Source organism: Platichthys flesus, chromosome 18, assembly GCF_949316205.1.
Source record: "Platichthys flesus chromosome 18, fPlaFle2.1, whole genome shotgun sequence".
Classification (NCBI taxonomy): domain Eukaryota; kingdom Metazoa; phylum Chordata; class Actinopteri; order Pleuronectiformes; family Pleuronectidae; genus Platichthys; species Platichthys flesus.
This window is the reverse complement of record NC_084962.1, coordinates 1,648,709-1,667,433: the sequence shown is the minus strand read 5'-3', so window position 1 is coordinate 1,667,433 and position 18,725 is coordinate 1,648,709. Positions and strand designations below refer to the sequence as shown.

The 18,725-nt window shown below is 41.3% G+C and overlaps 1 protein-coding gene across 8 annotated transcripts in view; it reads left to right on the top strand.

Annotated features, from left to right (window-relative positions):
* The window catches only part of fynb (FYN proto-oncogene, Src family tyrosine kinase b), a 69,104-nt gene that overhangs the window by 3,867 nt on the left and 46,512 nt on the right, over positions 1-18,725 (top strand). For all 8 annotated transcript variants that reach the window (XM_062411195.1, XM_062411197.1, XM_062411198.1 and 5 more), the window contains exon 2: positions 10,049-10,117. The gene's annotated coding sequence lies outside the window, so the exon portion shown is untranslated. The remainder of the gene's footprint in view (positions 1-10,048; positions 10,118-18,725) is intronic.

Genomic DNA, 18,725 nt, shown 5'->3' with positions numbered 1-18,725 from the left:
TTATTTACGTTTATGAGTATATAAATACCAGATTAAAATATTAAAACAGTACACACCAAACCAACATACATATGCTAGTATGACGTATGAAGTGTGTAGGTTCATGACATTTGAATATCTGCGATGCAGACATAAGTTGCTGAGAGGAAAAACAAAAAAGATCTCAGAAGTCTTGCTTACTGTTGAATAATTAGTAATGGGAAGAAGAACTAAAGTGATCAGTCTTCAGGTCAAACAAATAAAACAAATAATTTTTCAAGCAGATAAGCAGAAGAAACACTTTGTGTTCTCTGCCTATACTTCTACAGGAATCCTGTTATTTTTAACTTGTATCTTCCTCACTAAAGAGCATCAGAGATTTAAAATAGTGAGATATAAATCGTTTATTGTGATAACGCCTAAAAATATAATTTAAAGGCCATATCGTCCAGTCCTGATAATATTAACAAAGTTTCCTGGTCAGTTCATTGTCACTTTCTATGTGGAAAAGGTAAATTTTTCTGTTAAACACAATCCTTGCTTATTGAATGAAACCCAGTTAGATTCATAATTAAATGGTTATCTCATTAACAAAAGACGAATAAAAAACAACTTCTCAGCTGTAGACTCCAGTCCAGGGGTTGACGTCATCACATGGAGCTCGCAGTGGGTTAGATGGCGCCGGTGGAATAGAGTCATCCTCTGCTCTGTGCTCAGCATCACGCCAGAACCTCAGAGGTCAGAAAGACACCACAACAATGCTGTCCTTTGTGTCACGCCTCCAGTGGAGTGGGATGAAATGTGTCTCTCTTCCCTGCAGTTGGTGGCCGAGTCGTGACGTAGTCAGGCTCCAACGAAGTTATTGTTACAGATGAATAAATGTTGTAACACAGATGAATGAAGGCTGTGAGGAATTGGGGTTGGATGTTCGCTGACATGTGAGAGTAGAGCTAGATCATATGATGGCCTCCAAATGCAAGCGATCCCTCCAGCATCTCCCTCTCACCACTCACAGTTGTTTTTTCATGCTGCTAAAACCCAGAGGTTTCACCTCTTCTAACATTTTACACAATCCGTCAGCTTCATTAAAGAACAGGAATGTTTGTGAGCCTGGCATATATGCCTCTGGGTCATTGTTAAAGCGATATCATTGGAGGCAACGATGCGTGTAAGTGATACACTTGCAGCAAAGCGTATCAGAACTGGGCCCACGGAAATGTCGGCCTTAGAGGGTTGCCTCAAAGGAATTCAATTAGCAGATTGTTTTTCTCACTTCACAGAGTTGGAGTTTCACAGATCCTATCACAGCGATCACAACGTGCACAGTTCTTTATCAGCCCACCACTTCCACCTGCCACGGCTCGTCTTTACGTTTGGTTCCATGCACGTTGTCTCGAAATTAACATAGTGAGTGGCTGCAGTTGAGTGTGGCTTCATTTCCTCTGTAAAGAATCACATTTACTCATTAACATGTGGAGCAGAGCAAGCATAGCTTCCTCTCATATCCTGCTCAACATTTTCTATTTTTAATCTCCCTCACTTTTCTTCTTAATCTCTCCAATTCCATTTAGCTCTCAAGTCCATTTAGCCTTTATTCAGGAGTTCAGTAGTGCATTGGAGCACCTCAGACTATATTTAAAGCCTCACCACTGAATGAATTGAGCAGAAATCTTTTAATTCTGCTAGCCACCACCCATCCTGAAAGTTTATACTGCTGCAGAAGCAGTGGAAAGCAAGTGGTAGGCTCCTATAACAGCTTTGAGCCACATGCGGTGTCTGAGCAGCTAGCCGTAGATGGAATCATGTGGAGCATGTGGTGGTTAGAGGAGCAGCTGGGAGAGCACAGAGTTCATACTCACTCCATGTATTATGCTTTCTCAAGACTTTTTCTTGTGTATTGTACGCTATATTTGTCCAACTGAAATTACAGAGTGTGTTACCAATGGCTTTTTTATATTTTTGCTGCCATTTCAATAGTAACACAGCCAGCCTTCAAATCTATCAGTCCTGCTGTGGACAGTTTGTGGAGAGAAATAAAAGCAGAAACCTCGAGCTGAAACCGTCTTTTTATTTTGTTACGTGTTGGTTGTACGAAGATGTTAAGAAATTGATGGATATTTCTCGACATTGTATTTGATTAAGAATTTCATTTCATACTGTTTAGGAAATTAATTACAGCAAATACCATTATTTTAATAAAGATAACATTAAATAAACAATAATATCAACACCACTGTTTACTATGAGGGGCCGTGAGGGACATTATTCAGAATATCCTCTCACACACACATCTGAAATGCTCTCATACACACTAGTGAAAAGCTCTCACACGCACATATGAAATGCTCTCACACACACATATGAAAAGCTCTCACACACACATATGAAAAGCTCTCACACGCACATATGAAATGCTCTCACACACATATGAAAAGCTCTCATACACACATATGAAAATTTCAGTTGAAACGGAAGGTATTTCAGTTGAAACGGAAGGTATTTCAGTTGAAAGGGAAGGTGATCGAGGGGGGGCTTGTGAGCGCCGCATAGCAGTGTTTCGGTTGCGGTGAGGAAGGACACGCGATCCGAAGCGGAGTGACCCGGCTCTGCCCGGTCCTGATGCGGCTACGACCGCTTGGGCGGGTCCCCTGCTGCTCCTCCGGTACCGGAGCGACAGGGACCCGCTGCCCGGCCGGCCACCTCTGGGAGCCGGTCGACCCCCACGCGGTGCTGGCCGGTCGCGTCGCTCCGGTGCCGGAGGACCAGCCGGAGGACCAGCGGGGGCCCCAGCACTCGTAGCTTTATCAGGACCAGGCGGAGCAGGGTCACTCCGCCTCGGACAGGCTCTCACCGTGTGTCCCTCCTCTCCGCACCCGAAACACTGCTCCGCGGTGCCCACAAGCATTTCAGTTGACCACCACGATGTTGACGGTGAAGCCTGCAGGCTTCACCGTCAACATCTCCGCAGAGCAGGCACGTGCACAGACATTTTGGGGGGCAGCGGCTCAAACCCCCCAAAAAGGGCACCCATCGCCCAAAATTATTTATGAAATTAAAAATAATAATAATTATAATAAATAAAAAACACAGTAGGATATTTTCAACTGATATATTTATTTTCAAACTAACTCAAATTATCAAATTGAATGAATAACAGGCAAAAACAGACAAAACAAGGCCATACTGAATAACCAAATAATATGTTAGGGTTAGAGTTCGTGATGTGCTTTGGGAGCTTGTGAGTGCCACGGAGCATGTCGGGGTGACATTCTCACAAGAACTGAAATAAATGCTCCGTCAGATATCAGAACACATTTAGGGGGAATTGATGACAGAGAGAATCATTTTTATTCTTAAATATTGATGAATGAGGAAAAAAATGGGCTCCAGCAGAAGGGCACTTTTCTCATCCAGGGCAATAGGGCCAGTGCTTGAGCATCACTAGGGGTGTATCTGTGCATGTGCCTGCCGCGGAGCATGTCGGGGCGACATTATCACAAGAACTCAAATAAATGCCCATCAGTTTGGATGATTTGAAATGGTCATTTATTATCACACTAGCATTTAATTATCACTGCAAACAATTATGCTTCACTGAACTGTAAGTAAAGTACAAGAAAGTTAAAATAACAAAACCTGTAATTATTACTTGTGAACGAATATCATTCACAGTTATATTCCACAATACTATGCAAGAGCATTTCAGTTGTGTATATGAGCCCATTTCACTATTGTGTATGAGAGCTTTTCACTAGTGTATGTGAGAGCTTTTCAATAGTGTGTGTGAGAGGTTTTCACTAGTCTGTGTGAGAGCATTTCAGTAGTGTGTGTGAGAGCATTTCAGTAGTGTGTGTGAGAGCATTTCAGTAGTGTGTGTGAGAGCTTTTCAGTAGTGTGTGTGAGAGCTTTTCAGTAGTGTGTGTGAGAGCATTTCAGTAGTGTGTGCGAGAGCATTTCAGTAGTGTGTGTGAGAGAGTGTAGTTTTTCAGTAGTGTGTGCGAGAGCATTTCAGTAGTGTGTGTGAGAGCATTTCAGTAGTGTGTGTGAGAGCGTATAGTTTTTCAGTAGTGTGTGTGAGAGCATTTCAGTAGTGTGTGTGAGAGAGTATAGTTTTTTAGTAGTGTGTGAGAGCATTTCAGTTGTGTGTGTGAGCGTATAGTTTTTCAGTACTGTGTGTGAGAGCATTTCATATGTGCTTGTGAGAGCATTTCAGTAGTGTGTGTGAGAGACTATAGTTTTTCAGTAGTGTGTGTGAGAGCATTTCAGTTGTGTGTGTGAGCGTATAGTTTTTCAGTACTGTGTGTGAGAGCATTTCATATGTGTTTGTGAGAGCTTTTCAGTAGTGTGTGTGAGAGGATATTCTGAATAATGTCCCTCACGGCCCCTCATAGTTTACGTCCTGTTGCTGGACGACTTTTCTCAGTTTCAATCTCGGACTTTAAGGGAAACACAAAATTGTGGAGTAGATTTCTCCTTCTTCTCATGCGAAGTATGTGATACCTGGGATGAGACATGTTAAGGATTAGCTACTCTCTTTAAAAGCACACAGTGAACATTGGGGCATTCTAAGGCTCTATGTCTGCCAGATAGTCATCATAAGGGGGTTGATCTCCACGCTGAGGTGACGGGCGAGGCGAACTGTTGTCCGCCTCGCCCGTCACCTCAGCTGGTATTGTTTATTAATTGTATGCTAACCATGGTGTCAAGCAGACTGATGACAAGTGATTGCATTTTGAGGGAAAAATGTATGTTAATGTATGTTAATTGCCTTGAGCATTTTCATACATAATTAACTTGTGAAATGTTCTGCTTTGTTTAATGTCATATGAGTGACAAAGGCTGTATTCTGTTTCAACAAATCAGGCCTTTGCCGGACGTGTCCAACTTTGTCAGAAAATCTGCATTGCTAATCAGCTTCTATGCTTTATGTTTTCTAGGAATTTTTGTGTGAACATGCTGCTTCTGGTTCTCTTAGAGGCTTTGTGTGGAGAACTCAAGCCTTCATCTCATCTCAGAAAGTAACAATGCTCCCACGTCTTCCTCGCCAAGATATTCCACTTTCCACTGCAGTATACAGCCTTGTGAACTCTGCATCCCCTGCCTCCCTCAGTGTGATGCTCTGCTCTCTTTTTGACTGTGCAGCGTCATTTCTCTGCATTGCTGATGCAGCTGCAAGATGCTGACAAAGGAGGTTATTACTTGTCCTTGCTGTACCACCATGTTGGCACACTAGACCTGGACCTTGACCAGGCCCAATGCAGGCCATGTCACCGCCAAGGGATAAACCCATGTTGGCAGAGTCTTCAATAGTTTCCAAAAGCCAGGCATGTGATTCTCACTGTGACCATTTTGTTTTGTAATGAAGAGTTTGTTAATGAAGATTAGGAAATATATAGCAACTTCTTTATTATATAAGTATTTTTCTCAGTCTTACTAAACTTAAGAGGCAGGGACAGTATCGTCTCTGCTCGTTTGGTTAGAATACTCACCATTGTCTTTGACTGTGTGTTCATTTTTAAAACTGACATGCATGTAGGGCTTGTGATCCAGCCTAAAAAAGGTATGGTGATAATTTTAGGCTATATAGTGATACACAATATACATTTTTTTATATTTTGAAATCTCCACTTTACAAATGCTAAATTGATATCGGCGGGCATTTAGGCTTAAAACAAGGTGTAAATGTTTTCGTTTCGAGTCCAATATAAAGAGCTGTCTGCTGTGAGAGAGGCATGAGAAGAGAGAAGCGAAACTTAAGCAAAATGCTACTTAGAACAATTTATACTTGATGTTCGCGATATAGTAATTTTATACATCTCACGTGGAACAAGCCGCGATACATTGAGTATATTCGATATATCACCCAACCCTACTTGCGTGAGCTCTAGTCCCACACTTCAGTTCAGTTGGCAAGAAGTTTTAATATGTATTCAAACTACACTCCTCTGTGTTTTAAAGGCACTTTTGTCAGCCAAAACTGAACCACCATCTCTTAAAAAAAACTTTTAAAAGAATGAGTGTAACATTTAATCTAATTTAATTTAATAGCAGTCAAAAAGACCCAACTGACTATTTAGATATTCACAGCATCATTCATCCTGGAATGAATGATGTTACTCTTCCATTCATGTGTTGGCTATTGGGTTACTGATATCAACAATTTGAATTTGTTATGTCCATAATTAACATATTTCAAAATGTTATAATCCATTTTCCCTTTTAATATTGCATATCTAAAATGTCGTCAATTTTTATTATTGAAATATTGAATTTTTCTATTACAAGTAGTTAAGATCTGGCCTTGCTCCAGGCTACAGACTGGGGGTGACCAATCAAAAGAGCAGAGATGAGCGAGCGTCATAGACTTTCAATATGAAAGGGACATTCAAACAAGCCCTCATCACAGCTCAATGATTGTAGGAGTGATTGCAAATATGTCGAGCAAAAAAATGGTCTCTTGTGATGATGGTTTTCCAATCACAAATACTGTTCCCTGAGCTCATATTTTTTGTACGGTTGTGGGTATCATACTCCTGAATTGTATCTGCAGGATTTTATGCACTGCATAAGAATAAGATCAGTTGTTAATTCTGTCTCATCATGAATACAAAACTCTAAGGTCTTGACTTTATTATGTTATGATTTGACCCTTTACGGATGAACTCAATTAAATGCCTGTTATTTTAGTTTCATTCATCTTTTTTCCATGGATTTTTATGAAGCACTTTGTAACCTTGTTTAGAAAAGTGCTATACATTATTATTAAAACAAAAGCTGTTCAGTACCTCAGTCAAAACCCTGTTCCATTTCTCTTCCATACACTGGTGTATAGATTTCTTCATTGTGGCAATCCTTGCCATAGTCCTTCTCGTTTTTACTCAATAGGTAAGTTTCTTGATCGGTAAATTAGTGAGTTTTAAGAGAAGCCTCTGCTTGAACACCAAACCTTTTCCAACTCAGAATTTTTTTCACAAGTGTTTGAATTTGGAATATGAAGTTACAGTGGTGGTTGAAGCAGAGAGTCAGTGCCCATAGAGCACAGATTAATCTGCTCCTGAGTTGTGTCTGTCAGTCAGCCTCTCACTGAGGGTTGGTTGGAGCAATGCTCTATCATTTAGATTTACCAGGTAGGAGAACATACCTCTACAGTTGTACCCCACAAGTTGTAAGATTGCTCTAAATCCATATACAGGCCATAGCCTGCAGCTGTAAGCTTTGAAAATCCAGCTATTATTGAAATGGCAAAGTGCCATACTTACCCCTTAGAGACTAGCCATGAAATGAACCAGAAGTGGGTGGCTGACAGAGAGGTTTATTCTAACTTGGACAGGGCATGATGCGTCTGTGCGTACAGGAAAAGCGGTGGCCCGCCCACCACTAGAGACTTGGGTTAATTTCCATGCAGGAGCACCTCCGGCTTGACCCCTGGTCCCAAAAGACTATGAGTGGCTGTGTTCATGGGTGAGAAGCCACTGACGGACAGTGTCCCTGTCACTGAGACCGTGACTTCTGCAAAGCCATTCAGTGAGGTTGGCAGCTTGGTTCCTGTCCTCATAGAGTGAAAAGGGCAGGAAGAAAGTGAATAAGAGGAGGTGACAGCTGATCTCTGAAATCAGGCCAATATGCCAAGCCTGTAACCGTTTTTGAAAACTGTTAACTCCAAGAACAAAGTTCATAAGTTCTCTTTTTTCATTATGTGGCTATGAATTTTAATGGCATACCGAGCCTGGACATATACATAAAAGCTGTACAAGTATGTTTACATAGTTAGTTAAAACTAACTTTTCCTAAAGTGGGAAAGCTTCTAGTCAACACTCTTTCCTGTTGTGACTTTTAATAGTTAATACAGCCTTTAACAGCTATTTAGAACAGCAACTGTGGATCTTTGTTCTTATAGCGCTCAAACCAATAAACATTTTTTTTTAATGAAAAGTGATTAAATTTAGAAAGGTTTACTATACCGTGATAAATTACAAGTGAAATTAACTGATTATTCGAATCGTTGATACATTTTCCGTGGATTATTTCATTGATGAGTAATTGCCATTCAATTGTATTATATCAAGGGTGGCTCTGTGAGGCTATGTATTCACTGCATTTTCAATGATCCTGAAACCTATCTAATACTAACATTTGTAGCTGTTAGTATTAACAGGTTTACCTTTGAACATAAATAGTGGAAAAGTGTATTATTAATTTGAATTGCCTATGTCCTTAAAGATCATTATGTGTTATCATTATGGTCATCAGTGTACTTGTCATATTTGAGACAGGCATTTTTTTTTTTTTTTTTACAATTATTGCATTATTAGACCAAATTATTAAGTAATAACAAACAATTTTGACAAATTGGCAGATTGATAATAACAATATTCTAAACAGTTGCAGGCCTATGAAAGCATTAAAAGGATCGCAGAAGGTACTGCATGACTGCCAGAATATGCCACAGCTACTCAAGGCCATCAGACGTGGGTTGGCAGCGACAGTGGCTCCGATTGATACATATGGTTTTGGGATTTGGCAGTGTACATACTGTACACGGTGGGCCTGCCTTCCTGCCCACAAGTCTGGTACCTCCTGTATGGATTCTGCTGTGTGTCTGAACCGTTCACTGGCCTACTCCTCTGTCCCAGGAGCAGCGCAGCAGCAGAATGACTGAACCCGTTGTGCCTCAGCTTGTCATGTGACAGCGCTGTGTGGCTGAATGGCTTCCCCCTCTGCCCCACTGCCATTATGTTTTATTGCAAGGGTCTGCTGATGAAAAGAAAGTCAGCTCTCGCTAAGGGGCTAGGGGGAGCACACACTCACAGCTAAGCCTGCTGGGAGCCTGTCGTCATGAATTCCTGGACCGATTGGGAGAGAGTGGAGAAAGGGAAGGAAGGAGTCCTCAGACATGTGGAGCAGCCAAATGGCAATTTTCTGCTGGTAAAAAAGACTTCAATCACATTTTTCAGCTGGAGTATTCTGGGACAGCCTAACAGTCCTTCTATGCAGACGTCTCAAATAGAAGGAAAACCATCTAAAATAGCTGTTTGGATTCTGGCTGAACATTTGGGTACTACCACTTTACGCACATCCCACTATAGTAACCGTTGGTACCACTGGTACTTTCTGACCTTCCAATCAAACATTTTTAAGAGGAGAGAGTAAAAATGTGTGATGACATTCAAGGTACTTGCAAGACGTCACAGACTTTAGTGGAAAGGAAGTTTCACACCGGAGTTCTTTCATCCTCGTCATCTTTCATATTTTTTTTGTCTTCTCAACTACTTTGTGTGTCTTTGTGTTCTGTGTTGTCTGCTGAGAGCCAGTCAGCACATTGCTTCATTTGTAGCATTTGTGCGTGCGTGCGTGCGTGTGTGTGCGTGTGTGTGTGCGTGTGTGTGTGTGTGTGTGTGTGTGTGTGTGTGTGTGTGTGTGACAAGCAGGTGGCTGCAGTCCATGATATTGGTCACTTTTTGTTTGTTTATTTGTTTGGTAGTTCTTTATCTCTTCTTTCTGTAGAAGCACAAAATCCCTGTTGCCAGATGGCAGTGGGGAGTAGTATTTTTTTTAAGCCTACATTCCTAAGTGTCCTACATTTTAGAGATTAAACTCATTCACACCTGGAGAACTGAATGGATTTTAAGCCTCCATCCATCTGCCGGAGAGGCAGCGAAAATTACAACTTAGCAGTGAAATGGGCCCATCATGCAGGCGTTTGAGTCAAGCTGACTGCTCATGTGCGTTCTGTAGCATCCTGTTGTTTAGTTGAAATATTATCTATTATCTATATCTATTATCTTTCTGTGACTTTTTTTTTCTTTTCTTCAAATGTGATTGGATCATTCAACCTGGTAAAATCTGTGTTTATATCTACGTCTTTCTTATTGTTTGTCACACTTTACTTTAGTATTACCATGTTAATGGGTCAAAAAACGCTGAACTAACAGAAGTTAAGTCTGACAGAAAAAATAGCAAGACCTGTTTTCTTGAAGAAGCGTGAATGATGGCAGTTGGAACACACTGTGGATATTCATGTTTTATTGAATGGGACGATGAATAATTGAGCATCTCTGTATCCCTGCAGGGCCTCTGTTTTGGCGTCACACAAAGCAATGTGGAGAAAATAAAGAACCTGATACGCTGAAAACCAGAGGTATGACTCTTACACACTCCACTGGACTTGTGTACACACATTTGTAGCTTCACACAAACACGCTTGTAGGTGAATTCAGGCGTGTTTACTCACCTTATGAGAATAACCTCATGCACTGTGCATGATGACAGCAGATGGATGGATGGTAAAGCTCATTCTGGAGAATTTTTCTTGTCTTAATACACATGTGGGTCACAAGGATTGCAGAGCAAACACATGCACATGCCCGACATTAAACCACGCACAGATGCCCACAAGCTGGCAGCAACTAGTTAAGATTGTGTGCCAGTGGCAGGTCTGCTGTCCCAACAACATGCACATACCTGTTGTGAATTAGCATGGACTATGTATTCTATAGGTTGCAGCAGGTGTACAGCTCCCTCATAAGAAGAACGAATAGAGAACGCCACCTTGTGTGTCTGTTATCACTGAAGCAGTACTGTTGTTACAGGCTGACTCGCAGCACAGCAGATGATACATGTCCTGTCACAGGATATGACTCTAATGTGTATTTCTGCTGCTGCTGTTTTTACCCCACACTTGAGCAAGTTAGGTCAGCCCATAAGTTGATGCAGGAGGGGGGGATCAACAAGCTCTAAACACATACAATCAGCTGGAACTCAATCGCCGCTGTATCTGATTTCTCATGTTTCTCCTCTGATCTAAATGTTTTTTCTGCCTTATCACATGCAGCATATTTCTGGGCTAAAGATGCAGCAGATAAAACCTGTTTCAGTTATTTCCTAATCCAAGTTTTCACATGCCGGGTCCTCACTAGGTTAGACTGGAACAGGATGACACGGATGCCAGATTAGTCATTGACAGCAGGCAGCTATGTGTTCTTTGCATCTGCAAGTCAGACTGCAGTGACACAGTTCAGGACCACAGCAGCTCTTCACAGGTCTATGATGTAACTGGTTCCATGGACACTGAGAAGAAAAAAGAGGTGCTCTTTAACACCACTCACTGATTATATGAAGAAGGGCTGCGACTGTGGTAAGAACATGAAGTTCCCTTTCATTCTTTCTTTGACCTGGATTTTACTTGTAGTTGTAGTTTGAAGACATCTCAAATTATAGGACTGTTACATATGGCTGACTGAGAGTGTAGTGGTGGCCAGAGGGATGATGAGAACATCCTCAACCAAATTTGTATTTGTTTTCTGTAACTTTTTTTGCATGAAGGTGAGTAACACACGAGACAAGTCTCAATATGTGAGAGGTAAATACATAAAGCAGGTGTTGCACATGACCATGTGAATGGCTTGATAAAGATGATGGGTATCATTACGTGGTAACAGCCCAGCGAAGATCATTATCTATACTATGATAAAGGCAGAAGAACCCCCTCTTGTACTAATAAGTAGGCACATTTTGTTTCTGGTAGACATGAATGTCAATTTTGAGCCCCGTCCAGTCCTGGAGCTCTCTCTGCTGAGTCAATGCCCATCCGAGGATCCCTCTTCTTCGAGTGTCCACCACTTCTTTCACCATCTACCATTGACCTGGTGAAAGTTTCCAGGGGATAACAAAGCGCGTTCCTACACCTACTTTGGTTATGGAGTATTGATGCATTTTCTTTGTGCCGTAAATTGAGGTTTGGTGAGCAGACACATTAATATTGTGAAGGCAAGACTTATAGGAAACCAATCTAAACACAGATGTTGCCATGACTCAAAAGTCATTAGATTGAGCGAATCAATATATTTACTTCATAATGATTAGTTAAAAGAAAAAAGATCTTGTCTTTTGCAACATCACTTTCCATTAGAACACAAAATCAATATCTTTTAGAAGAATGCTGTTTATCCCTTTCTTAGAGTCCCATAAAGAGTAGGTGTCTATGACATGAGCATAGAGATTCATGCCAAACCATTGGTAATGAAAACAAGATTTCTTATACGAAACCTGTTTCTGCCAGACAGCTTTCTACCAGAACACATCATATTTTTTGTTTCCTGAGCAGTTTCTATGGAGTACAGCTCACATCAAGGACCTTCTGTTCTACACAGCTTCTCTTGTGCGACCTGTTGTGAAACCTAATAGATGAGCGTGTCCGGCCTGGTCAGAGGCGTCTCAGTCTGTAGCTTCCCTCTTTTTCAGTGTGAGCGGAACCTCCAGCATTCTGATAAAGAAGCTGCATTGTGAGAGGTCCAGAAGAGCAGTCGACAAACAACTATAAATGGAGCATTTTGGGGGGTCGATTTATCAATGAGTTGTTGCAAACAGGCTGAACAACGGAGGTCTTCCAGGAAACTGGAGTCATTTGAGGATCCGATATTCATAGCAAGTAGGTTTATCTTGCATGCTCAGTCATCACTGCGCTAATAGCTCCTTTATTATGTGTACTACAGTTCCCTACAGTGCCTCTGCGTGTTATACTGCTCAACAATAGAGCCAGCAGAGTGGGCTTATTTCGGTGCAGAATCCCAGTTTTGTGTGATTCAGCACTATTTCGGAAAAGAGACATGTCATAGTACATAGTGGACATTAGACGAAACGACATTAGCACACAAGACGAACTGCAGAGCTGCAATGGTAGCATATCAGAACCACTATGACTGTGGGAACGTGGAGCAGATATACTGTGTGCGTGGGTGCCTGCATATGTGTAAGTGTGCGCCTCAGTGCTCTTGCTGGGTGGGTGGTATTGGAGGCTGGTGAGAAACGGAAATTGAGACACTGGTTCCAATCGTGTGTGTTCGTGCTCCTTGCTTGTGCGGGAGGAAGAGCTGAACTGCACTGTGATAATTATCCTCACATTGTCCAGACATTGATATTCATTGCTAGAATAATTTGCAGCCATGAGACAAACACTTGTGTTCGCCATTTGCATCATCACAGCTTCAAAGCTCTCCTCCTCCCTCCTTGTTGCATCCACGATAATGACTGCCAGAATGGGCTGAGCAACTGTGCGCGGAAATGTCAGCTTTGCCATCAGACTGTGGCTTCATTGTGGTTTCCAGTTTGCCTGGTGGTAGGGACGTAGTTAAACCTCACTCCATTATATTCTGGTTATATTCTACATCTGGTGGCATTGCTTTTCCTTTGTCCGCCTAATCATGATCACCATAGCTGTGTCCCACCACAATTCACACAGGATGAATTATACACGTCAGCCCTCCTTGCCTCTTACTACCACTGTGATAGAAATCACTGACTAGTGAGTGATTTTATATAGGCCACCATATATTGAGTAGTGATCACCAATTTGTGATGGTTCAAAGAGCTCAAACTGAATAAGACAGAGTGAGAATAAAACTTGCATTATTGTGTGTGACATGGATGAAAACCTTCAAATTTGGCTCATGAAAGGCAGCAGCAATCAGAAGAACCTGAAATCACAAAAAATAATTGTAGTTGTGGCTCAGGAAGTAGAGAAGATCGTCCACTAACAACAAGGTATGCAATTGGGCTCCCCCATTCCATGTGCCTAAGTGTCCTTGGGCAATAGACTGAGCTCCCCTGACATCTGTGATTAACTCAATGCACCTCTTTATCTTTCTAGACAGTGAGTACTAGGTAGAAGTGAAGTAGTGTGATTTCTGACACAACCCAAGGCTTGAAGAGACATCTTGAGACCTCAGCGTGACACATCACCAGCAGATTCTGAATATAGAATCCGCCCCTACCATTCCTTTGCCCATTTGATGGCTAGAAGAGGAGAACTCCGTCTTGAATAGGAATTTGACTAATGTCAGAGGCAGAGCACCTTTCTCCCTCATCTGTTTGTGAAAGTGGAAACGTTAGCACTTTAGCTCTTGCAGTTGAACTGCTCGACCCCTCTCAGAGACGTCAGCTCTAGAAAACCTCAAAGTGCTGCTGTGCTGCACCGGATCCGGGGATCCACACTCAGCAAGCGGGGACAGAGAAGGGACACTGCTGCTCTCTGCTTGCAATAATTGCTCTAGGTTACAGTAATCATATCCATGTGTGACATCTTCATGTGTCAACAACACATAATGCAGGATGTCTACGCTGTATATGAATATAAATATCTTACACTTTAAAGGAGGAATGACATTTAGTCGGAGGTCTTTATTAAGGTTCAAGACCTACAGCATAACTTCAGTGTTTTCATGTTTATTCTTATTTATAAAAACATAATCTTCTTCTAATATATCACCTCAAATTGCAATGGTTTGTTACTTTCAGCTGGTAAAAACAGTCAGTGAATAAAGACAATGGGCAGAGTTTTGACAAAAAGCACAAGTCATGCCCTTTTCTCAGTCTGATTGTGATGTACTGGGATCTGTTAATCTTTTCTAGTCTTATCGACCTCAACGCGTTTTATATATTCTCACAAGTACATACATTCAGTCTGTGTTTGTATTGTGTATGGAACCAGAGACATTTAGGTTAGTGAACTATTCTTCCTTAATGTAAAAAAATATACACCTAAGCGTGTGTGTGTGTGTTCTTTCACCTATATCTTTGTGAGCACCATTGTGAGGGACCATTTTAAGCATATTTTGGGAAAGTGAGGACATATTGACCAGTTATCAGGGCTGTTTGAGGGGTAAGACTTGGTTTTAAGATTCGGAAGATAGAAGAACAGGTGTGTGTGTCTGTCTCAACAATTCTCCTCCCTCTTGCAAGTTCTTAGCAGAGGTTGAAGTTGTAAGCGCATTTTATGTTGCCCTATGTCACAAAGCAGTTATAAATCTTTACAAAAACAGACCAGACTGAGCTCCCTGACAATATGTATGCAGATGAAATGTCAAGGCTACCATATTGCCAAGGAGAAGATACCATTACATGGATTTATATTGGCCAGTTTGAAAAATAAGCGGCGGGAACAGCAGCAGCCGTAGCTCCTCATTGACAAGCCTTCAGAGTTACTGCCTAGCCCGCTGAGTGCCATGACAGGTATAGTGTCACAGAAGCTTCGAGAAGCTCTGGGCATACCAGGCCTCCCAATGGCTTCACACTCGGATGGGCTTATTATGGATGAGGCTGCACAGAGGCTAACAATTAAGTCTTTCACTCGAACGTGGCACAGCTGAAAACCTCATACAGACACATTTATGCCTTGCAAATAATCCTAATCTTAACCCACCCAGGCAAGATGGCCATCAATCCCACAAAGACAACCCCATAAATCCCATCAGGTTTAGAAATCACTTCACAGAACTTTATTTGTTTAAATCCAGGACTGCACTTTGATTGCTCAATGCTCTCAGTGTTCTTGCTCACCTATGTTATAATGAGTTATTTACTCATGTGCTGACTGAGGGTTGTCAAGTGGTTCAGTGCTGTTAAATGGTGCCAGCTCCGACGCTAAGACAAGAGCACTTTTGATGTTGCACTGGCTTCATCTGCTCCAGGCAGTGTGGACTGTCAATAACGCAGTTTCCATCGGTGCTCCACATGTTGGAAGTTTCGTGGCGACGTGGTTTTAATTATAATGGGGGGGCTGTTGGGCTGTGGCCATATGCAGGCCTTTGGTCCCTATGGACTAAGGCCAGTGGCTTAATGAGCAGCCCGCAGGAATTAGTGCTACTTTAACCTCAGTGTTTAGGCTGCTGGAAGAGGCATACTTCTCATCTGATTTACTGCCACTGATGGGAGGGAGGTGCAGAAAAGGAGGGTTGGACCCCAGCCTTAACAGACATATTAACCTTCTTCTTCCTAACATCTCACAGTTGTTTCCTCCTCTACTGAAAAAAGCCTAAAAACTGTAAACTTTCATCATTGGTCACTTTTGGTACTAGCACCAATACAAAAGCAGTTTCAGTACTGATAACAACACCCTACTCGTTTAATACCTTACTCATATTAGAAACTAAATAAAGAAATATATTAAATATTCAAGTATTATACAGACACGTATATTATTTATGTTATTTAAATTTAGCAAAAGAAGCTTACGTTCACACATAAGCAGCTGTATAAGAACATCATCCTGATTGAAACAATAAGATTATGAATCTGCGCCAGCCTGCAGGTTTTAATACTATACATACATTTCCGAACTACAAAAAAACGTTGGGGTAGTAGTGAGTGAGTATACCCAGTGATGTCGATAGCAAATGACAGCTGTTGATTTACACAGAACATTTGTAATTTAAAGGTCTTACACAAACACCGGCCTTAACTGAGAAACTGGATGTCACAGATTTTATTTTTCTTGATTAAAAGCTTTAGAGTTTAATGATCCTGTGTATTTTTTCCCCCTGAGTTTCAAGAGACATTCACTTTTTTAGCTAAATAATATTGCACCCAGGAAGCTGCACTGTTGAGTGTAAACAACATGAACACCTCTCCTGGCCATAAAGGCTGAAGTCTTTTCAGTCTCTTAAAGGGACTTCAAAGGTCCAGCTTTCTTTTGTTGCTCTGAGCTCCGCCCGAGGTTCACATTAAATCAAGTCATTTTGTCAGTGCAGTGACTGCTTCACCGTTATAACTGTTGTTTTAACAATCTTGTGTTGAATTTTGCTGTTGTTTTAAACACACAAGCCACTAAATACATCTTACAGTTTGGTCACATTTTTAGTTTGCTCTCAAGAACAGATACTTTGGTCGTCTGATGATTGCTACACAGAACAGTCACATCCATGCCGTATGTTTTTTATTTCCTGCCAAAGCCTTTGATGTGATGACCAAGTTCTGTAACTGAATAACTTCCACAGTCACACAGACAACCTTCATCTGTCGCAGGAGACATCTGCCAACTGTGTTTTCTCCCAAATATCTGTACATTCAATGTCAACTAGCAGACTGCACTTGCTTTGGATATAATTGTGGGTAACATACATATCCTGAATTCATTTGGAGAGTTGTTTATTTGCCCCTCAACTATAAGAGCCATATGATAGAAGCACACAAACAGTGGTGTTATGATGTTACTGATGTGAGCTAAGGTCCGGAGCAGACAGAACAAACCACCACAACAATGAAAACGTACCATCAATGACGGCGCCCCTGCCATCAATGAAATTATCTCAACATTCTCAGCATAGTGACCTCTGTCAGCATGTCATTCTTTTGCACTGTGCAAATTTAGAAGCTCAGGTCCTCATTGTACTGTAAACATTATCTAGAGGGACAATTTAAAGATAATAGCTGTTTTGTCTTTAGCAGGCCCCATCCGGCCTGTACAGTTGTAGCAGAAACAGTAAAGCTGTGAGCACTTACTATCCAATCTGACAGGCTCCCATCATGCCATTACTGCTATAACAACATCATAGCCCTCTTCAAACATTATCTGTTGATTGATCTTACTTGAGCCCACCCGCCTTGTTGTACTGTGGCCGCAATACAATCCAAGGAAACCCACCAGGGGGCAAATTGCATCAGGCCTGCCTCCCTCATATAAAATGACTCTGGTCTAAGAGTTAAAGGATATACTGTTTTGGTGTCTGTGACACTTAACACATAATGCTTTCATCACACAAGGTGCACAGCATTTTAAAGTTGTTACAGTATCTGTGTTTCATGTTTAAAGCTATTTATAGATGTACTGACTGGGGCTGCTTGTGCCCGATGTCGCTCTACCTAAGGACAGTTGAGGCCACTCGAGAGAAAACTCAGCAGCAGCAGCAGGATTGACAGGCTGTGTTAGTTTCCACTTGGCTTCACATGATTGTACTATGATTGATGGTCAATCAATCACACAGGAGGCCCCAGCAGCCCATCACTCCTCTACCACCACTGTCCCAGCTGTCAGTTATCTCCAATTATGGATTCTGCTCTAGTTACACTTTCACCACAATGTTGTAGTTGTTGACAGTTGGTCAGTCGGTCTGTATTGTTTGAACATCTTTCTTTGCAATACTGTTAGATATTGCAGCAATGACTGACCAAACTAACTCTTAAAATTAATTAATGTCATTTGTTTTACAAAAGTAAGAACAAAAATGGATCTTCGTGCCACAGTTTATGGTCCCTGTTCAAGGTTTTGGCTATATATGATTGAGGATACCAGGGTCAAATTAAACGTATCATTTCTTTTAGATTTGAGGTGATCTAACAATAAGCTGATTTAACACTCTGTTTCATACAATCCTAATATTTTCGTAATTTAATTGCTACATTTTTCAATTAAAGATATGTTTTGTAATCATGGAAAAACTAGAAAAGGCCGGCTACACTTTGATTTAACTGTTACAACCCACCTTCCATCAACCCTGTCGTCAAAGCATATATTAATGCCTATTACCTGACAATTGCTACAAGACGACTTTTTATTGGCTCTGCCTTCATGGTGTATGCAGTGAGAGCCTTGGCAGGGTGTGTGCATGCAGGTCAGTACGTGACAGGTGTACCAGTAAATTCAGTCTGAATGAATTGATTGGTCGTGTTTATTACAGTCATGCAAGGGCCACAGAAAAAAGTTTTTTATTGATGTTCTATCAGGAGCTGAAGAGGATTTCAAAAAATCCGATAAAAAGTGTTTCAGAAAGAACTCACCAACCCTACCTTTATGTGTAAGGTGAGGAGCTCAGACCTACAGTGGGTACGGAAATATTCAGATCCCTTTACATTTTTCATTCTTTGTTTCATTGCAGTCATTTGCTCTCCATTCTCTCATCCAACTCTCAGTCTTAATAAGCTTTTCTCATCATATTATTTTTAATTATTTATTTAGAAAAGAATACTGCAAAACA